Source organism: Macrobrachium rosenbergii, chromosome 7 (assembly GCF_040412425.1).
Source record: "Macrobrachium rosenbergii isolate ZJJX-2024 chromosome 7, ASM4041242v1, whole genome shotgun sequence".
Classification (NCBI taxonomy): domain Eukaryota; kingdom Metazoa; phylum Arthropoda; class Malacostraca; order Decapoda; family Palaemonidae; genus Macrobrachium; species Macrobrachium rosenbergii.
The window spans coordinates 7,393,979-7,415,000 of NC_089747.1; the positions used below are offsets into that span (position 1 = coordinate 7,393,979).

At 35.2% G+C, this 21,022-nt stretch overlaps 1 protein-coding gene across 21 annotated transcripts in view; it reads right to left on the bottom strand.

Annotated features, from left to right (window-relative positions):
• The window catches only part of Mef2 (myocyte enhancer factor 2), a 790,604-nt gene that overhangs the window by 170,362 nt on the left and 599,220 nt on the right, over nt 1–21,022 (bottom strand). For all 21 annotated transcript variants that reach the window (XM_067106408.1, XM_067106410.1, XM_067106409.1 and 18 more), the window contains one exon: nt 3,128–3,200. The gene's annotated coding sequence lies outside the window, so the exon portion shown is untranslated. The remainder of the gene's footprint in view (nt 1–3,127; nt 3,201–21,022) is intronic.

Genomic DNA, 21,022 nt, shown 5'->3' on the forward strand with positions numbered 1-21,022 from the left:
TCACAATTAAATGACTAAATCAAAATTCACAAAAAAACAACTAAATCAAAATTCACAATAAAATAACTAAATCAAAATTCACAATGAAATAACTAAATCAAAATTCACAATTAACGAAATCAAAATTCACAATTAAATACCTACATCAAAATTCACAATTAAATGACTAAATCAAAATTCACAAAAAACAACTAAATCAAAATTCACAATAAAATAACTAAATCAAAATTCACAATTAAATAACTAAATCAAAATTCACAATTAAATAACTAAATCAAAATTCACACTTAACTAAATCAAACTTCACAAATGACTAAATCAAAATTCACACGACAAATCATAACTAAAACAACTGAACAACTAAATCAGACTGAAAATGAGTAACGTGGGCATAATAAAAATGTGAAAATATACATAAATATACATAAAGCAAAGGTTATACAATGATGAAGATAATTTCAAAGCCTTTAACTGTTTGTTAATGTATCCATACTTTATATAGTTTTCTTTCTTTCCTCAATCTTCGAATTTATACTTTCAAAGTTAATAAGACTTGTAGGCCTCTTTCATTTCAATAACAGATCATCATGGAAAACGATAATAAAATTTGCAACGCTCAAAAAAAGTAACGAATGCTGGCAACATGTCAAGAAAAAAAACATTAAGTATTATTATTATTATTATTATTATTATTATTATTATTATTATTATTATTATTATTATTTGTGAAGAAAGTTACAGCTGGGTAGATGTAAATATATATTAGAAATGTATATATACAATCGAGAGCTTTGGAGAACAAGCTCGATTCTCCATCTCAATCGAGCAGGTTCTCCAAAGCTCTCGTTTGTTTATATATTTCTAATAAATAATTACATCTACAACATTGTGGATTTCTTCACCATTTTAGTGACTCATGCTATTGCAAGATTATTATTATTACTGTGTAATAAAAATCCACAACTGTATAGTAAATATTTTTTTATTGCACAGATTGTTTTCACGAAATTCTAAATCTCTTACCATATTATTATTATCATTATTTTTTTATCGAACAGATTGTTTTTCACGAAATTCTAAATCTCTTACCATATTATAATAATTATTATTATTATTATTATTATTATTATTATTATTATTATTATTATTATTTAAAAAAAATACTCATAGTAGCATGAGTCTTAAAATGGTGAAGCAAATCCACAGTTATGTATATGTACATATATTTAAAGATAAATCAATATAGACAGCTTTCGGGAACTTGTTCGGGTCCCCACTTCAATCTGTATTCCCAAAAGCTCTCATATTGATTTATCTTTAAATATATGTACATATACATAACTGTGGATTTGCTTCTCCATTATTATTATTATTATTATTATTTATTATTATTACAGGTAGGCAGTAAGTATTAGAGGAGCACTTGAAGAGAGGCCATGAACCTGTCCTCAAACCTTCTTACCACTTCCTTTTCCTCCTGAGGGGAATGTAGAGAGGGGAATGAAAGGTCCCATCGCCGAGTGACGAGTGAAGACCGTATAACAAATGGTCAACAAATGAGAGAGAGAGAGAGAGAGAGAGAGAGAGAGAGAGAGAGAGAGAGAGAGGAAATATCTTTAGCATGAATATATTATGTGAAAGTGGAAAAAGCACCTTTGATAAACCTACGTCTTGAGAGAGAGAGAGAGAGAGAGAGAGAGATTTAGTGTGTACATATATGGAAATGAAGAACTTTTGTTAGCGAGATTAAGAAAGGAATACAGTAAGAATAAATATCAGAGAACATCTGATAACCCTACATTGAGAGAGAGAGAGAGAGAGAGAGAGGTGGAAGGAAGTGAACCGAGGGGAAGCTGAATGAATGATCTGAGGGGTGGCAGGAGAGAGAGAGAGAGAGAGAGAGAGAGAGAGAGAGAGAAGGAAAACACGTGTGGGTTCTTCTCTGCCCTCTGTACATATACCTAAGCGATGATGACAGGCTCTAGAAACAAACAAACAAACAGTAGATATATTCACAAACAAGCACTTTTGGGTGCGTAAAGTGTGTTCGCTCTCTCTCTCTCTCTCTCTCTCTCTCTCTCTCTCTCTCTCAACTGAGAGTTCATCCAAATGTTCTACAGTTACTACCAGTGTAGAGGATAAATGGCCCATACCAAAATGCTTGAAAGACAGAGAGAGAGAGAGAGAGAGAGAGAGAGAGAGAGAGAGAGAGAGAGAGAGAGAGAGAGAGAGATGGAAGTTCACACAAGGGTTCTACAGTTATTACCACTAAAGGATAAATGGCCCATACCAAAAATACTTGAGAGAGAGAGAGAGAGAGAGAGAGAGAGAGAGAGAGAGAGAGAGAGAGTATAATTTAAACGATTAAATGAAAAAAAAAAAACCTTCAAGTTTCATTCATTTTCCCACATCGGATCTTATGGAGAGAGAGAGGGGGGGCGTTTTAAAGAGCTAGATGAGTAGCACTGGCCATTAACCATTAGTACTGTCAACCAGTAATGTTAGGAAATGGTAAGTGGTGAGAGAACGCCTCACAAAAGCGGCAGGAGTCCCACAGGATATATACACACATCCTTTAAAGGGCCCCGCCGTTCCGCTCGGCTGGTTGTGTGTAATGCCTGTTTACCCACGCTACGGAAAAGTCCTTTTAGAGAAATAGTCACTTTAAAATACTTTTCACTCTCCCTTTTTTTAAGATTACTTTCAAAATTAGTATATAAAAATTTTTTAATATTTTCATGTGCTTTCATGTACATCCATTCGAGGGAGATTTGGAATGAAGATTAAAACTGACTGTGTGTGTGTGTGTGTGTGTGTGTGTATGTGTGTGTGTGTTTGTGAGAGAGAGAGAGAGAGAGAGAGAGAGAGAGAGAGGGAAAAGTCCTTTTACATAGTGTCGTATTGAGTAATACTCATTTTAGAATATTTTTCACTTTCCCCTTTTTAAATTATTTTCAAAGCTATTATATAAAAAACTGTTGCTATTTTTATCTACTTGTACATCCTTCAAAATTTAGAATGAGAGAGAGAGAGAGAGAGAGAGAGAGAGAGAGAGAGAGAGAGAGAGAGATCTGTAAATTATTTAAAGTCACTATATACAAGAAGAAATCCGATATATTTAACTTACCTTCTATAATGTTCAAAGGAAGGAACTCTCTTCGACGTCCTTCATGAAGACAGCCACTTCACGGCAACCAAATCTGAAAATAATAATAATAATAATAATAATAATAATAATAATAATAATAATAATAATAATAATAATAATAATAGAAAAACAAATCCACAATTATGTATCTGTACATGTATTTAAAGATAAAATTATCTCCTTCATAATAATAATAATAATAATAATAATAATAATAATAATATAATACTAATAATAATAATAATAATAATAATATAATACTAATAATAATAATAATAATAATAATAGCAGTATCTGCTTCATTATTCGTAATAATGAAATTGACAGACTGGCTTGCCACAAAAAAAAAACTTTAAAAATATTTATTTTTGGTCTTTCGAAGTGTATAATTTTTTTGTATCATCTTGACACAATCAAAAATATCTCTCCATTTACTATATTTCCAATAAATCACAAACAAAAATATATTCTGAAAACCCTCCGCTACAGCTCAGTCAAAACCTCATTCCCAGTATTCACTTTCGTAATATGAGAATGCATAAACACCAGAGAGAGAGAGAGAGAGAGTCTGTCTGCGCCCACATCAGCACAATCGAAGACACTTGACTTGGTATAAGGGTGTTAAGGGCAGCCGGGAGGTGGGAGGGGTGGGGTGTAGTAGCCACACCGTGACGTCATCGCCCTATACCAAGAAGTTATTCTTGAAGGCTTTTTACGTCATAAAATGATGACTCCTGAAATATACGAAGTCGAATACGGTCCCTAACACGTTCATCGAGGCCAGACGGGATTTTCATTCATTACTACTGCCTGACAACCATTCCGGGACCGTGAGCATACGGCGACTGAGCTAATCCGATGACTTTTCGCTAGAGGTTACTGAGCATACGTCGTAATTTTTTTTTTTTCGATATTTCTGAAGTGAAAAAGCAATAAAATTATCAAGAAGATTAAAGTCAACCACATACATAAACTCACATGCGAATTTCCATCACATCATCGTGACATTTTATATACACAAACATTGAGCTACAAATGTTGTTTAATATCCAATTCGCTCTACCTCAGCGAACTGGATGTTAAACATTTGTAGCTTAATGTTTATGTGTATATATGTGTGTGTATATATATATATATATATATATATATATATATGACAAATACATATATATATATATATATATATATATATATATATATACAAATACATATATACATATGCAATAAATATATATATGTATATATAACTTTTCGAGAAAGAGAAGTAAATAAACACAGGTTTCTCCGTCCTACAAAAAAAGTTCAAAGAAAAAGAGAAATAATAAGAGAAAGTCAAAGCTAATTTAGATGTGTAAAGCAAAAACAAACACCTAATTTACATATTAGATGTCGTAGTAGCGAATAAAGATGTTTGGCAAACCCGTGTCTACCTCGAATCAGTATGATCAAGCAATTACTCTGACAGAGAGAGAGAGAGAGAGAGAGAGAGAGAGAGAGAGAGAGAGAGAGAGAGAGCATCTCCTCCATGAACACAGAAGAGCAAATATCAAGATGCGACCAAGAAAAACTTAAAAAAAAATAGATCTCACTGAAGCTACTTTTACGAGAGGGAGAATGAAATAAAATACTGAGGATAAAATTAGATTTTTACACTAAGCCTCCATTACCTTTACCTGTCACGTGCCTTCAGTCTGTGAGGCCACGATCTTCTTAAACGGGAGAGGCAGTATTCAAAAATAAAGGGACTGAACATGACCCTGAAAGGAGAGAGAGAGAGAGAGAGAGAGAGAGAGAGAGAGAGAGAGAGAGAGAGAGAGACATACCCACACTCAACACATACACCCACACTCACAAATACATATATATATATATATATATATATATATATATATATATATATATATATATATATATATATATTTTATACATATATTTCTGACTCACATCAGGATCAACCCAGGTAAATTAAATTCATTTCTGTTCCATAGATTGTGTGTGTGATCATATATATATACACATACATACAGATATATGTATAAATATGTATGAATGTGTAAATATCTATATACAATATAGTATATATATATATACATACACACACACACATATATGTATAAATATGTATATATATATATATACAATATATATATATATATATATACATATATATATATATATACACCCATACAAAATTGCATGTTAACTCCCAACTCACATGCTCTCGATCACCACGAGACCACCGTCGTCTATGTCGGCAATAAACATCATGGTCACGCCTGAAAGGAGAAACATTAACCTCTAATCAAGGAAAGACGCAGAAAGGACATTAAAATAATCGCCTAAGGATTCAGCGAAGTGTCTTCATCACGATCGCAACACACAGGACCAGATTCATCACGAGAGAGGAAAGTCAGAGACTGAATATTAAGAAGAAAATAAAATATGCAGCAGCAAAGTTGCAATGTCATAGTTTTATCTTACGTAAAAAGTCGTGAGGTTTCGTTAAATATATTATCATTATATTATTATTATTAACATGACACATTTATATGAACAATTATATATATATATATATATATATATATATATATATATATATATATATATATATATATATATATATATATATATATATATACACACAGTATATATACACATATATATATATATATATATATATATATATATATATATATATATATATATATATATATATATATATATATATATACAGACGTCATTAACTTGTGAGGCAATCTTCCAAAAACACAATAGCCATTTGAAAACAAAAGTAATTAAAGCTTGGCAGATTGAAATATGAAAAATATTCAGATATGAAAATCAGAGAACATTATATAATATATATATATATATATATATATATATATATATATATATATATATATATATATTTAATATATATATATATATGTATATATACATACATATATATAAACAGCAGTTACATATCAGCAGTATCCAAACACGAGGCAAAACTAAAACCGTGAATCACTCTGCAATTTCAAGATCAAAAGGAACCTTTCAGGCGGAGCTGGCGAGCTCACTGCAGAAGGAAGGTCGTGAAGTTACATGACTGCGAGAGAGAGAGAGAGAGAGAGAGAGAGAGAGAGAGAGAGAGAGAGAGAGAGGAACTTGGCTATTATGACGATATTCGTATCTCTCTCTCTCTGATAATGCATGAAAATATGATTTTCCATGGCAACCCACTTGATCTTTTTTTTTTTAATAATTCCCTGAATAATATGGACCACAGTCCTCCTCTCGTTCTTCGTGCTCAGCACCTTTAATGAAGAATATAATATAGACCCCTAACTTTTTACCCTCAGAAATATACGGACTCTTATAAGACGTTCTTAAAATAAATTTCAGTTCAGCAGTGTCATTATACAAAAAAAAATAGACAGGAAAGATATTAATATTATCAACTGTCAAAGGATATTGAAAACGAGGCTACCGATGCCATTTGGAGTGCTTCCTGGAACGTTACTGAATCCTTTTTTTATTTTTGTTTTATTTTTTTTTACTATTAAAGATAGTTCAAAAGGAATGTTTTCCTCCGTGAGTTGGAATCCGATTCATTTTTTTTTTTTAGTATTCGCTGCGTGAAATTTTAAATTTCAAAAAAGTACATCTCGCTAACAAATTGATTTTGAAACGTACTGTACCACGGTAGTCAGCAATGAACAAAGACTGGAGGAATAAAACGCAAATTTTTCGAACATAAACAGGCATAAAATTTGCATAACGCTCTCAAGATACAAAGACCTATTTCCTCAGCTTGCACAACCCCCGGACAGAACAGGACTGCATATAATCACAGAAATTAACAACTCTGAGAATCACATTAACAGCAAAATTTATCAATTACAGGAAGTTATAGCTCGCGTATAAGGCCGGTAGAGAACTAAAAATGAATTAATATCACAGTCTATGTATCAAACAAGCTTGATTAAAAATTTCCCCTTCCTAGTACTAGCCACTGGAAGCACAAAAGTCGAAGCTAATTCCTGGAGAGAGAGAGAGAGAGAGAGAGAGAGAGAGAGAGAGAGAGCATCAGCATCAATTGATGGCATTAGCTTTCGGCTGCTAAAACTAAAAGAATGTTAGCTGGTGCTGTTTGAGAACTGGGTATTAAAAACTCATTTCTAAAATTCCTTTCAACAGCGAGTGTCTGCAACAGCGGAACTTCTGCATATGAGTGTGTGGAGATATCTTACTTTAAACTAGGTCATGTAGCTTGTGGGACGAGGTACTAAATTCAAGTTTACAAAGGTTTTCAAGAGTCAGCCTTCCCCTGGTCAGTTTCAACAAAGCCTCTAAATAGTGACTGTCACCAGTAACCTGTAAACATTGAGGTAAATAAAAAAATAAAAAAATATTCACAGCTTCATTGCAACCCTGAGACAAGTTTTAATCTAGAGGAGTCAGAAAATGTCACTGAACAACCTACAATAAGCACTGTATCTTTTGCAAACAGCATTCGAAAAAAGCTCAGAGCTAAGAAGAGATGCTTGTACTGAATACAGTAATCAATACAATATGAAAAATAGAACCCACAAGAACATATAATACTGTAAATACATAGATGGTTGCAAGGTCACCCATCAGCGAATGACAAAAATAAATGAATAAATAAATAAATACAAATAAAAAAAAGAGAAAAGATACTTCAGCCAAATAAGGAAACCATAACTGAAAGGAGGAGGAAGTTGAAACCAGAGGTATTATTTTTAAGCTCAAAGAGGATTGCGGAACTGAATGGAGAATCCAAGCCTATAAAAAAACAAGTAAAAAATGCGCCGAAGTTTCCTCAGCGCAACAGAGTTTTCTCTACAGCGTATAATCAAGGCCACCGAAAACAGATCTATCTTTCGGTGGTCTCGGTATAATGCTGTATGAGCCGCGGCCCATGAATCCTTAACCACGGCCCGGTGGTGGCCTGTCCTATATCGTTGCCAGATGCATGATTATGGCTAACTTTAACCTTCAATAAAATAAAAACTACCGAAACTAGAGAGCTGCAATTTGGTACGTTTGATGATTGGAGAGTGGATGATCAACTTACCAATTTGCAGCCCTCTAGCCTAGAGTTTTTAAGATCTGAGGGCGGACGGACAGACAAAGCCGGCACAATAGTTTTCTTTTACAGAAAACTAAAAGGCTTCACCACAACAACCAAGTTCACAGGAAAAGCTTGAATCTAATACGTAAACCTCTATGGAAGAATTAAACCAAAATACATGAACCTATAAGGAATAACTGAACCACATCATCTAAAATTACGTAGGGGAAGACAGAATAGATTACCTTAGTTAAGTGGAAAAACTTGAACTAGATCATCCAAGAGAATAGGGAAGGTTTGAATGCAGACTTGAACCGGAATTGAACTGGATTATCCAAAAGATTGGGGTCATTTTAATACAACACTTGAACCAGAATTGAGCTAGATTATCCACAAGAATAGGGAAGTATAATACAGACTTGAACCGGAACTGAACTGGATTATCCAAGAGAATAGGGAAGTATTATACAGACTTGAACCACAATTGAACTAGATTATCCAAGAGAATAGAGAAATTTTAATAGACTTAAACCAGAATTGAACTGGATCACCCAAGAATTGAACTAGATTATTCAAATGAGCAGGGAAGTATAATACAGACTTGAACCAGAACAGAACTAGATAATCCAAAAGAACAGGGAACTATAATAGAGATTTGAACCAGAACTGAACTACATAATCCAAAAGAACAGGGAAGTATAATGCAGACTTGAACCAGAACAGAACTACATAATCCAAAAGAACAGGGAAGTATAATACAGACTTGAACCAGAATTGAACTAGATAATCCAAAAGAACAGGGAAGTGTAATACAGACTTGAACCAGAATTGAACTAGATAATCCAAAAGAACAGGGAAGTATAATACAGACTTGAACCAGAATTGAACTAGATAATCCAAAAGAACAGGGAAGTATAATACGGACTTGAACCAGAATCGAACAAGATTACCCAAGAGAATAGGGTAATTTGAATACAGACTTGAACCAGAAGACCTACACTTAGAGGAAAGTCTTACACAAGAGCATCTAAGACCCAGGGGAGAATCGAACCGACGCAACGTACCAACACCCACAAGACAGCCGTCAACCAGAGTCAAATTAGTGAATCCATCAATGTATCAACGTGACAGGAAAAAAAAGGAGTCAGTGATTAACCTAAAATTATTAAAATTTGCTTTACACATGAATCGCCTCTCTGGAATTGTCCATCATCCTTCAATCAGTGTCAGAATGCAATGGAAATATTTAAGGCCGATGCTCCTCTTTTAAATCGGAGATAATCTCCAAATATTTCTTTTACGTAGACTTACTTTAGTATCATTGCCGGATGAAACCTAGTTTTTAAGATAAATGTCCGCTATGTCAGCGAACTTGGGTTGAAGAGAACATACCTATTACTGACAAGAAACCGTATCACAATTGCTAATTCAATTATGAACTTAAAATCCTTAAAATCTGAACTCAAAATTGGTCCATTTGTTTTACAGTTTGTTACAGCAACCGATTCCATTATTAGGTAAATTTTAAAAAATCAATTCTAACCATTTAAAACCATAAATACGAAAAAAAGATAAAAATACTAAATCATATCTCAAAATTCAGTAACCAAAAAAGTGACTGACTCACCGACTCACCTTCTCAAAGAGACAAAGTCAGATCATCGCAATAGGCCACGCAACTGACTCACTGACTCACCTTCTCAAAGACACAAAGACGCTGTTTTGAGCAGAGTCAGTCGGAAGGTGGAAAATGAGAAAATAAGAGACGAGTCTCTGGATAAAAGCGTTACCATGACAACAGAAGTTAGAAGTTGACAGAAGTTAGAAGTTGAAACAGGCGACATCAATATAGGAACTCATAAAACTAGATTCTATATAAGTGTGATATGTGACAGGGGCTGAGAGATTACGACATAACTTGTCAATCAAATCTTGAACAACAATGAAATATTGAACGCGCAATACGGTGGCACGTAAGTATAAACTGCACATACATAACTTTTGAGGTATTTTGTATGTTCTTGCGCAACTGTACAGGCACACACACATACATACACATACACACACACAAAAAGGAACAATTTCTTTTTACAATGACTGTCGCGTGAAGGATGGCTTCGACATAAGAAAGGCGGCTGTCGTTATCCAATTTACCATATGCATGCTGAGTCAAAAGGTAAAATAAGTTAACAAAGCTTCAAAACACTTTCTATAGCTTTCTAACCGCGACATACAGTTACTCACAAAGACAAAAGGTCATTCAGTTTCAACTGTATGCCCAACGGTATACCAATTTTTAACCAATACAGTCTACATAAAATTAGACTGAACTCATTGATAACATAAGCGCTTGCTCTGTAACAAGACAGACAGAGAGAGAGAGAGAGAGAGAGAGAGAGAGAGAGAAATTCTAGTGAAGATTCACTCATTGATAACATAAGATAATCCTGCCTATTTTTTATTAAATGAAAGAAAAAAACTTATGCCAGAACAGGCTCTTTCTCAGGTGAGAGAGAGAGAGAGAGAGAGAGAGAGAGAGAGAGAGAGAGAGAGAGAGAGAGAGAGCAGCAATCTAGTGAAGATTTCGCCAGAGCTGAAAAGTTGAGTCAAATTAAAAAGTTTGGGAAGGGAGTGCTCGGTCATCGATATAGCTTTGCAAATTCTCCTCTTCCTATATTTCATAAACAGAAAGTCTAGAAGTACAAATCTACAACTACAAGTCTACAAGAGTAGTTAATAACTGAGCGTCACACATTTTCATTCTTCAAACCTTTTCATAATGGCAAGAAAATAACAGTATTAAAACGTACACAAATTAAACAGAGAGTGACAGATAGTTTTAAATGAAATAATAACCTTATTCACTTAAACTCTGAAAACATTTAAATGTAAAATAATTCAATGAACAATGAAAACATTTTAAAAATTTATTTTTCTTTTGTTGGACACACTACGAACCCTTGAAAAATGACATTATTATTATTATTATTATTATTATTATTATTATTATTATTATTCAGAGGATGAACCCCATTCATATGGAACAAAACCACAGGGGCCACTGACTTGAAATTCAAGCTTCCAAAGATTATGATGTTGTTCAAATGAAAAAATAACAGAAGATAATGTTTATTAGAAAAGAAAAAATGAATGAAAAATTTTAGAAGGAAACAATATAACAGAAGATAATACGAAATACAGACAGAAGAGATCAGTTATAAGAAGAGAAAAAAATAAACAACAAAAAATAAAAAAATAAAAATTAAAAGGAAATAATGTAACAGAAGATATGAACCACAAAAAGAGATCAGTTATACGAAAGTGAAAAAAAAAATAAATAAATTGAAAGATTCAAAAGGAAACACGATCTGTCAGCTAATAAAACATAATGGGGAAACAAGAGCGAAGGCTGGAACCAGCCGAAATACTTCCTAACACATTATGCTTTCTTCTGAAGGGCCGACATTATTTAGGCCCAACGCATGCACAGAAGACTTGTCTGTCAGTCTGTCTGTCCGGGAGGTCTGTTTAGGCCTCATTCACTTATCTTCCGAGGGAAACAGCAGCGGGAACAGGAAATCTGCATAGGTCTACAGCCGTGCCTTTCACACATCCGGTGGGAACATTTTGGGGGCAGTTAGGCTTTTGGCTGCACTGCAGAACAACTGATATTAATTTTACCCAAAACATATGAAAAATAGTATGCGATCCAATACAAGTATGCACAGCTAATTACACGCTAGGAAACGAGCATGCATAAAACAGCGACTGTTTTTTATATTGACAAATATTAGGCCACATATGTCGTTTAATATCAATTCTGTACTGAGAATAAACTTACCTTGAGAATAACTATACTTGTGAATGAATATATATATATATATATATATATATATATATATATATATATATATATATATATATATATATATATATATATATATATATATATGTATATATATATATATATATATATATATATATATATATATATATATATATATATATATATATATATATATATATATATATATATATTATAGAATGAGAACGAAAATGAATTTACATTTTCTTATCTTTACTAAACATATTAAGCAAGACAGGTCTTTCATTCATTCATAATTAAATCATGTTATCACTAATACTTTAAAAAAAAAAGTCACCTATGCTCTCTCTCTCTCTCTCTCTCTCTCTCCTCTCTCTCTCTCTCTCTCTCTCCCAAATCCTGAATTCAGGTAGGAGGAAACAACCAAGGAAAATACAAAAAGAAAAATCGCATGTACAACAGAATGCTGCCGTTTCCATGGCAATTACGACCTCTCTCTCTCTCTCTCTCTCTCTCTCTCTCTCTCTCTCTCTCTCTCTCTCTCTCTCTCTCCCTCCAGACGGACGATAATAATGATTTGAGCAAGATAACGAACATGAAATAATTCGCTGGCTTCGCCTCCACCCTCATAACTTTCATTTACGGCTTCTGGTTCCCTTAGCTACACTCTCTGTGAAGGCTAGTATTGGCGTGCATGTACTATTTCGCATTATTTCATTTCACACGCATGCGCGTACACACACGTGCGCGCACACACACCACACACACACACACATATATATATATATATATATATATATATATATATATATATATATATATATATATATATATATATATATATATATATATATAATATATATATCTGCAAAAATACATTGGTTCATCTTCCTTGTTTGGCTGACACTGATGTGTCTATATTTTCTGCAATTGCATCACACGTGCATCGTATCAAAAGCATTATGTATATTACTTGCTCGCTTACGTTCGTTACTTCCTAGACGTTAATAAATGTAGATAAAAACTTAAACGTTTGAGGGGAAATACGATAATAAGATCCTTTGTCTTGGCCTCATGTTATATTATAACAACAAATTAACAATGCAAGAATCGCTGATGATGATGATGATGATATGATGATGATGATGACGACGTCCAACTGAAACTTTATCAAGATACAAGTTATTGAAAAGAAAACAAGTAAAAATTGCGCCGAAGTTTCTTCGGCGCAATCGAGTTGTCTGTACGCTGTTATGAAACTCTCAGTCACGCCCATGAACTCTCAGCCGCGGCCCATGAAACTTTCATCCGCGGCCCATGAAACTTTCAGCCACGGCCCGGTGGTTGCTGCGTTGTTGGCATCTACAGCGGTGCCAATGCACGATCGTGGCTAACTTTAACCTTAAATCAAATAAAAAACTACTGAGGCTAGAGAGCTGCAATTTGGTATGTTCGGTGATTGGAGGGTGGATGATCAACATACCAATTTGCAGCCCTCTAACCTCAGAAGTTTTTTTAATATCTGAGGGCGGACGGACCGACAAAAAGCCATCTCAATAGTTTTCTTTTACAGAAAACTAAAAGCTCCACTCTATTCAATTCTTCATCACAGACTGACATCCAGTTGATGCAGCAACAAATATGAGCATACTGCCTTCATTAAACAATTTATAACTTATAAATATCAACAAAGTTAAATAAACAAACAGCTGAGAAACATATTCGTTTTTCTTAATCACTTACAAAAGATACCAAAGTTCCCAAGAACTGGAACTTCAAAAGTTCAAGATAAGATGCAAGGCATTACTACCCAAAAACAATTCTCCTCGTATTTTAATAATTTACTTGTGTGTTTATCTATTTATTTATCAATTTGTTTTTTCTTTCCTAATAATTCTCTTCATTCTGCATTTCCTATAACTTTCTGTTAGTTCTTTCAAATGAACACCATATTGTTCGGAATCTTGAATTCCTAGTCAGAAGCCCCTGTGGAATTGTTCCGTATGAATACCGTTTAGAGCTAAGAAACTGACAACTTGATATACTTATGTAATAAAAATCCACAATTATATAAAAAAAAACGGTATTACAATGCAAAGACAAAAACAATGACTTTCGAACACTTGAACGGTGTTCCTTCTCAGTGCTTCCTTTAAAATATTTATATAATTGTGGATTTTTATTACATAACTGGGTTCAGTGTTTTCAATAATGATAATAATAATAATAATAATAATAATAATAATAATAATAATAATAATAATAATAATAACTGCGTTTTATATCTTACGGTTTACAGCAAAGAATTACACAGGCATCTCATTTCAGGTCCACGATGGAGCTACAAATTCTCATTTATGCATAGACGACCTTTATCTTTTAGTTATAAAGCTCACCTCAGCTCAGCAACCAGAGTTCCTTGCTGTTAACTTTACTTTCTTAAGTAGCAAGGAGTTTTAGAGAGAGAGAGAGAGAGAGGAGGCTAACACCATATCAGACCAATTCCATTGACCGTCCTTTTTTTTTATATTCACATGCCAGAACACATTACGAGAGAGAGAGAGAGAGAGAGAGAGAGAGAGAGAGAGAGAGAAGGCTAACACCACATCAGACCAGTTCCACTGACCGTCCCTTTTTTTATATCCACACGCCAGAACACAATACGCGAGAGAGAGAGAGAGAGAGAGAGAGAGAGAGAGAGAGAGAGAGAGAGAGAGAGAGAGAGAGGTCACTTTCACTGTAAAGGCTTCTAAAGACAGTCGAAGATGAAAGGTGGAAACAAACAAACATGGAAATGGAGAAAAGAACAACAAACGTCAAAGAAGAATGAGCAAAAGAATAAAAAAAAAAAACGCAAAGGAAAGAATTAAGACAAAAGAAGGGAGAGGACGAAGAAGGAAAGAATGACAAAGAAGAAAGGAAAAAATAAGGAGGATGTGAGGAGTCACGGAAAAACAGGATGATGGAGGAGGAGGAGGAGGAAGTGAAGGAGTAGAACAGAGAGAAAAAAAAGGGGGGTGGGGAGAGAATAGATGAATGAAGAAGGGGTACGGGAAGGGAAGAGGAGCAGAGAATAAAAAAACAACAACAAAGGAATGAACATCGAAAAGAGAGAGAGAGAGTGAGAGAAATTCTAAAAGAACAACGAACGAAGAACAAAAATAAAAATATCACGAGAACTACAGAACATAATGCAAAAATAAGAACAGGAAATCGGAAGATTGGAAAAAAGGGGGAGGTAAGAAGTGGTGATATAGATATAAGAATAAGAGAAAGGATAACTGGAGGTGGGGGGGGCGTGTTAAGGTTAAGTAGGTAGCCATGAAAAAAAGACGAAAAGGAAAATAAACTTAATAGAAAAGGAATAAAGAGAGAGAGAGAGAGAGAGAGAGAGAGAGAGAGAGAGAGAGAGAGAGTACTAATCGGGAAGAGAGTGAGATAATGAGAAGAGTCCTGTGGCGCCCACGGAGTATGCAAATGACGAGTGTGAGGGCGTCTGCCTCCCATCATGCCTTCACTTACCTTCGAAACTCACCCATACCATGCCCCTGCCCGGCACCGCTGCCCCGCCCACCCCCCCACCTTTTCCCCCTTCCTTTTAAATGGCGGGACCTTTGACTTGCCTGAGAGAGAGAGAGAGAGAGAGAGAGAGAGAGAGAGGGGGTTTGGAGGGGAGTGAGACAGTGCTGGCGTAATGCCAGTTAGGCCTAAGAAAAAAGAAAAGAAAGAGAGAGAGAGAGAGAGAGAATGTGTCCTCTACCCATCCTTGCATCGTCCACCATCGTCCATCCAAAGATGACATCAATATAATCGATGACCTTCGTTCGTGCAACGCCATTACCCGGGGATACCTACCTACCTGGAAGAAGAGGTGGCAGCATCTATGTACACAAACATCATCTGCATCAGCACCTATTCACAGGTTATGTCTCCATGAGGAAGCTAATCTCCCTATGATATAATTAGGTATTAAGCAATCCCGTTTATCGTCAAGCGTTTAAGTTCTGGACTGTCCTAGGAGAGCTGTTAATCAGCTCAGTGGTCTGGTTAAACTAAGATATACTTACTTTGGAAGCTCCAGGAAATGGAGCTCAATTAGGCTTATAAGCCTACAGCCTAAGGTCCTCGTTTTTTTTAAGCCTTTTCCTTCGACTGCATATTATCATAATAATTATTAGCATCATAATCATCATAATATATACATAGCAACACAATGAATAAGTCGTAGTAACCGGAAAAATTCGAATTAAACGACAAACGTGTCTCATACGCGGAAGTATTGAAGAAAAAGTAAACACCGGCTCTATGGCGCTCAGCTGCTGCGCTGGTGAGTTACAGGCTCGCTCACAAAAACTCCGGGCAACTCTCGGTAAGCCTACAGTAACTTCCCTTCGGAGTGATTACACTTCGACCACATAATTCGTGAGTTTATTCAGCCAAGATCTATCAAGTGTTCGTTGAATGTTGGACATCATAACACATATTTAGTCTATAAGCATCCTCATACTTATCCTTTTACATAAACTGCAAATAGATCATTATATTAGAGAGATACCAAGTTTCCTTTTTGGATGGTTTTAGGCTGATGATGTAAATTTATCATACTTTGTAAGATTAATCATAATGTCTCTCCGAGTTCAATTTCCATTTTAAATAAACTATACTGACTGCGACACATTTAAATTCAACAAAGGTATGAGAACAAAATCGAGTGTTTGGTTTTCAAATACATTACCTAGGCCTATGCCCTTCATTTTTTAAAAATAATTATAAGAAATAATACAGGTATAATCACGGAGTTTCTCTCTCTCTCTCTCTCTCTCTCTCTCTCATAATGGTTATCATTCCTTTTGTCTTAATTTACCACGCCATAACCTAGCCTAATGGCCGCAGTCAGGCTTCCGGATAACCCAGTCTCTTCCCAAGTCGTCCCCCTCCCCCGAGGCCCGTCTCCCACCACCCACACCCACAGGAAGTATGAGCCACCCTCCCCCCAACCCCGATAAAAGCAGCTCTTCGTTAACTCGATGGAGAAAGATGAACGACTTTCTTCTCCAGCGGCCAGAAATTATATTCGCTTAAACGACTTTCTTCTCCAGCGGCCAGAAATAATATTCGCTTAAACGACTTTCTTCTCCAGTGGCCAGAAATAATATTCGCTTAAACGACTTTCTTCTCCAGTAGCCAGAAATAATATTCGCTTAAAACGACTTTCTTCTCAGTGGCCAGAAATAATATTCAGCTTAAATCGACTTTCTCTCCAGCGGCCAGAAATAATATTCGCTTAAAAACGACTCTTCTCCAGTGGCCAGAAATAATATTCGCTTAAACGACTTTCTTCTCCAGTAGCCAGAAATAATATTCGCTTAAACGACTTTCTTCTCCAGTGGCCAGAAATAATATTCGCTTAAACGACTTTCTTCTCCAGTAGCCAGAAATAATATTCGCTTAAACGACTCTCGTCTTCAGTAGCCAGTAATAATATTCGCTTAAGCGACTTTCGTCTCCAACGACTTTATCGTCTCTAGTGGCCAGTAAAATATTTCAATATTTCTCCTCCAGTGGCCAGAAACAATATTCGCTTAAACGACTTTCTTCTCCAGTGGCCAGAAACAATATTCGCTTTAACGACTTTCTACTCCAGTGCCAGATACAATATTCGCTTAAACGACTTTCTTCTCCAGTGGCCAGAAACAATATTCGCTTTCACGATTTTCTACCCCAGTGCCAGTAACATTCGCTTAAACGACTTTCTTCAGTAACCAGTAACAATATTCGAATAAAACGACTTTCTTCTCCAATTGAAAGAAATGGGTTCAATCCTGATGTGAGTCAGAAATTTTACCCATATATATATATATATATATATATATATATATATATATATATATATATATATATATATATATATATATATATATATATATATATATATATATATATATATATATATATATATATATATATATATATATATATATATATATATATATATATATATATATATATATAAATATAAATATAAATATATAGGTAAGATTACATAACACTACATTCTCCCCATAAAAAAACAAAAGCAACAAAATAAAAACATCACCAACAGCAGGCAATTAACAAAAAAATTAAAAAACGCACCAACACCACCACCACTCACGCAAAAACAGCAAAACAACAAAACACCGACAACAGCACAAACAGCAAGCACAGCAAAAACAGCACAACAGCATCCGAATGGAAGTGATAACAAAATAGACGAGTATTATCAAGAGCCTCTTGATGCTTAATGCCAATTCGCCACTTCGTTCAAAAACAAAAGCTAGGATGGGGGGAGGGGGCAAAGTGGACACAAACAAAGTACAAACAGCAGGCAAACAATTCGCAAAGGGATATGTGGGGGGGATGAGGCCAACAATTCTGCAAACTAAGGGGAAAAGGGGGAGGGATTACAATACTTGTATAAACCATCATACAAAAAGGATATCATTATCGACGAGAGAGAGAGAGAGAGAGAGAGAGAGAGAGAGAGAGAGAGAGAGAGAGAGAGAGAGAGAGAGAGAGAGGGGAGATTGCTGTATATTGAGAATACACAGCTACGCTCCCAACATATTCTCTTATTAAGTTATACTATATATATTATAACCTGCATAATAATAATAATAATAATAATAATAATAATAATAATAATAATAATAATAGGAAAAAAATTAAGGAACTTTAGCTCTGAAAACAAAACTAAAAAAAAAAACGCTTTTCCAATGATTTCGTTATTATTAATCCCCGTAAGGGAGTAGTGCCGGCAGTGCACCTCGCGTGGTTCACAGTAGGCATTACCTAAAGGTTCTTTGCAGCGTCCCTTCGGCCCACAGCTAAACCCCTTTCATTCCTTTTATTATACCTCCGTTCTTATTCCTTTTTTTTTATCTTTTCATCCTCTCCCAACAATCGTTTCAACATTATTTTTCGCACAGAGTGACCTCATAAGTCCCAGCTCTTGGCCTGTGGCCTAAATTTTAAACTTCAATTATTATTAATGACCAAGGCGATAAGATTTGTAATGTTTCTCAACTGGCGACCGCCTTTTCCGAACCCTGTATCAGTGACTGATAAAATTATGAATCAAAATACGACAGCCGATGGCAAAGTAGGTCTTTCTACAGCCAATGAGATCTTAATCATTATCCCTTTTCAGGAAGTCTTTCTTTCGCTGATACAGAGTAAGGGAAAACTAGGAACGTGAAATCTTGTAATTCCTCACTTATAAAATTTTTCTCTGACAGAAGGAAGCTAAGCAATAAAATCAATTCTGAATCTTCCTAGTTTATATATATATATATATATATATATATATATATATATATATATATATATATAGTATACAAACACACACACACATATATACAGTATATATATATATATTTATATATATACACACATATAAATTTCTGACTCACATCAGGATCGAACCCAAGCCTCTCAAATAAAAAGCCAGGGTGCTACCAGCTTACCCACACAGGCACTGGCCTTTCATTTGAGAGACTGGGGATGATCCTGATGACTCAAAATTTATATTACATTATAATAAATTATATTAGGTATATATATATGTATGTATATATGTATATATATATATATATATATATATATATATATATATATATATATATATATATATATATGCGTGAGAATTATCAATAATCCCAATGACCGGTGATAGCTTCTCGATTCCCAGAAAACCGATTTCCGAAAAATTCCTCTTGGGTAAAGCCACGCTGTGTCTTGTCATCCTCAAGGTGAGACGCTCGTGTATAAAAAATAAATAAAAATAAAAATAAAATGAGTGAAGAGGAAGGAGGAGGGGTGAAGGTGAGGAGATTGAGGTAGGGGGGAGGAGGGGGAGGGGGAGTCACATACCATCCCTACTCACCACAGGAGAATTACGTAGGAAGCTTTCATTAGCATATACCATCGGCGACTCGTGAGACACATATATAAATACAAACGCAGCCCTGACTATTCGGTCGCCAAACAAAAAATTACACTAATTGTCGCATCGCATGTTCCAGAAATATCCCGCCGCCTATTCTGAGTTAAATGCTTATCAAAGGAAGAACTGGAAGTACTGGAAGGACTTTTCACTCATTGCCGGCAATCAGCGCAAAGGCAACGCGTTAAGTGCGTAAAATAATTGGTGTCCGTTAAGGCAATCTTCGGCCGCCGAGGCTCCTGTAACGGCCGTAACCGGCCGCTTAAATGCGCCGGTTATGGACGAAATGACTCCCGATTCGCTTTCTTCACAAGTGAAGATAGGAGACGACGATGATGATGATGATGAAGATGATGGTGATGATGTGTTTGATGGTGATGATGATGTCTTTGATAATGATGTGTTGTTTCCCTGAGTGGCCGCCGTTAGCGATGTTTAAACAAACCGATGTGGGGATGTTTCTGGCGACCGTTAGCAATTGAGGGAAGCAATTGGTTGGAGAAATGTGTTAAAAAGGAGGAAACAATTATTTCAGAAGGGCAAAATCTACACAGACTGCCCGAATGCATGGTATGACTAGAGAGAGAGAGAGAGAGAGAGAGAGAGAGAGAGAGAGAGAGAGAGAGAGAGAGAGAGGCTACAAATATGCTAAAGAAAAATAAGCAGAGAGAGAGAGAGAGTCTACAAACATGCTATAGAAAAATTAGGCACAGAGAGAGAGAGAGAGAGAGAGAAGAGAGAGAGAGAGAGAGAGAGAGAGAGAGAGAGAGAGAGAGAGAGAGAGAGAGGCTAAAACATAAGCAGAGAGAGAGAAGAGAGAGAGAGAGAGAGAGGCTACAAACATGCTACAGAAAAAATTAGGCACAGAGAGAGAGAGAGAGAGAGAGAGAGAGAGAGAGAGAGAGAGAGAGAGAGAGAGAGAGAGAGGCAACAAATATCCTAGAGAAAAATTAATAAGACGAGGTCTGACTACGTTTCAAA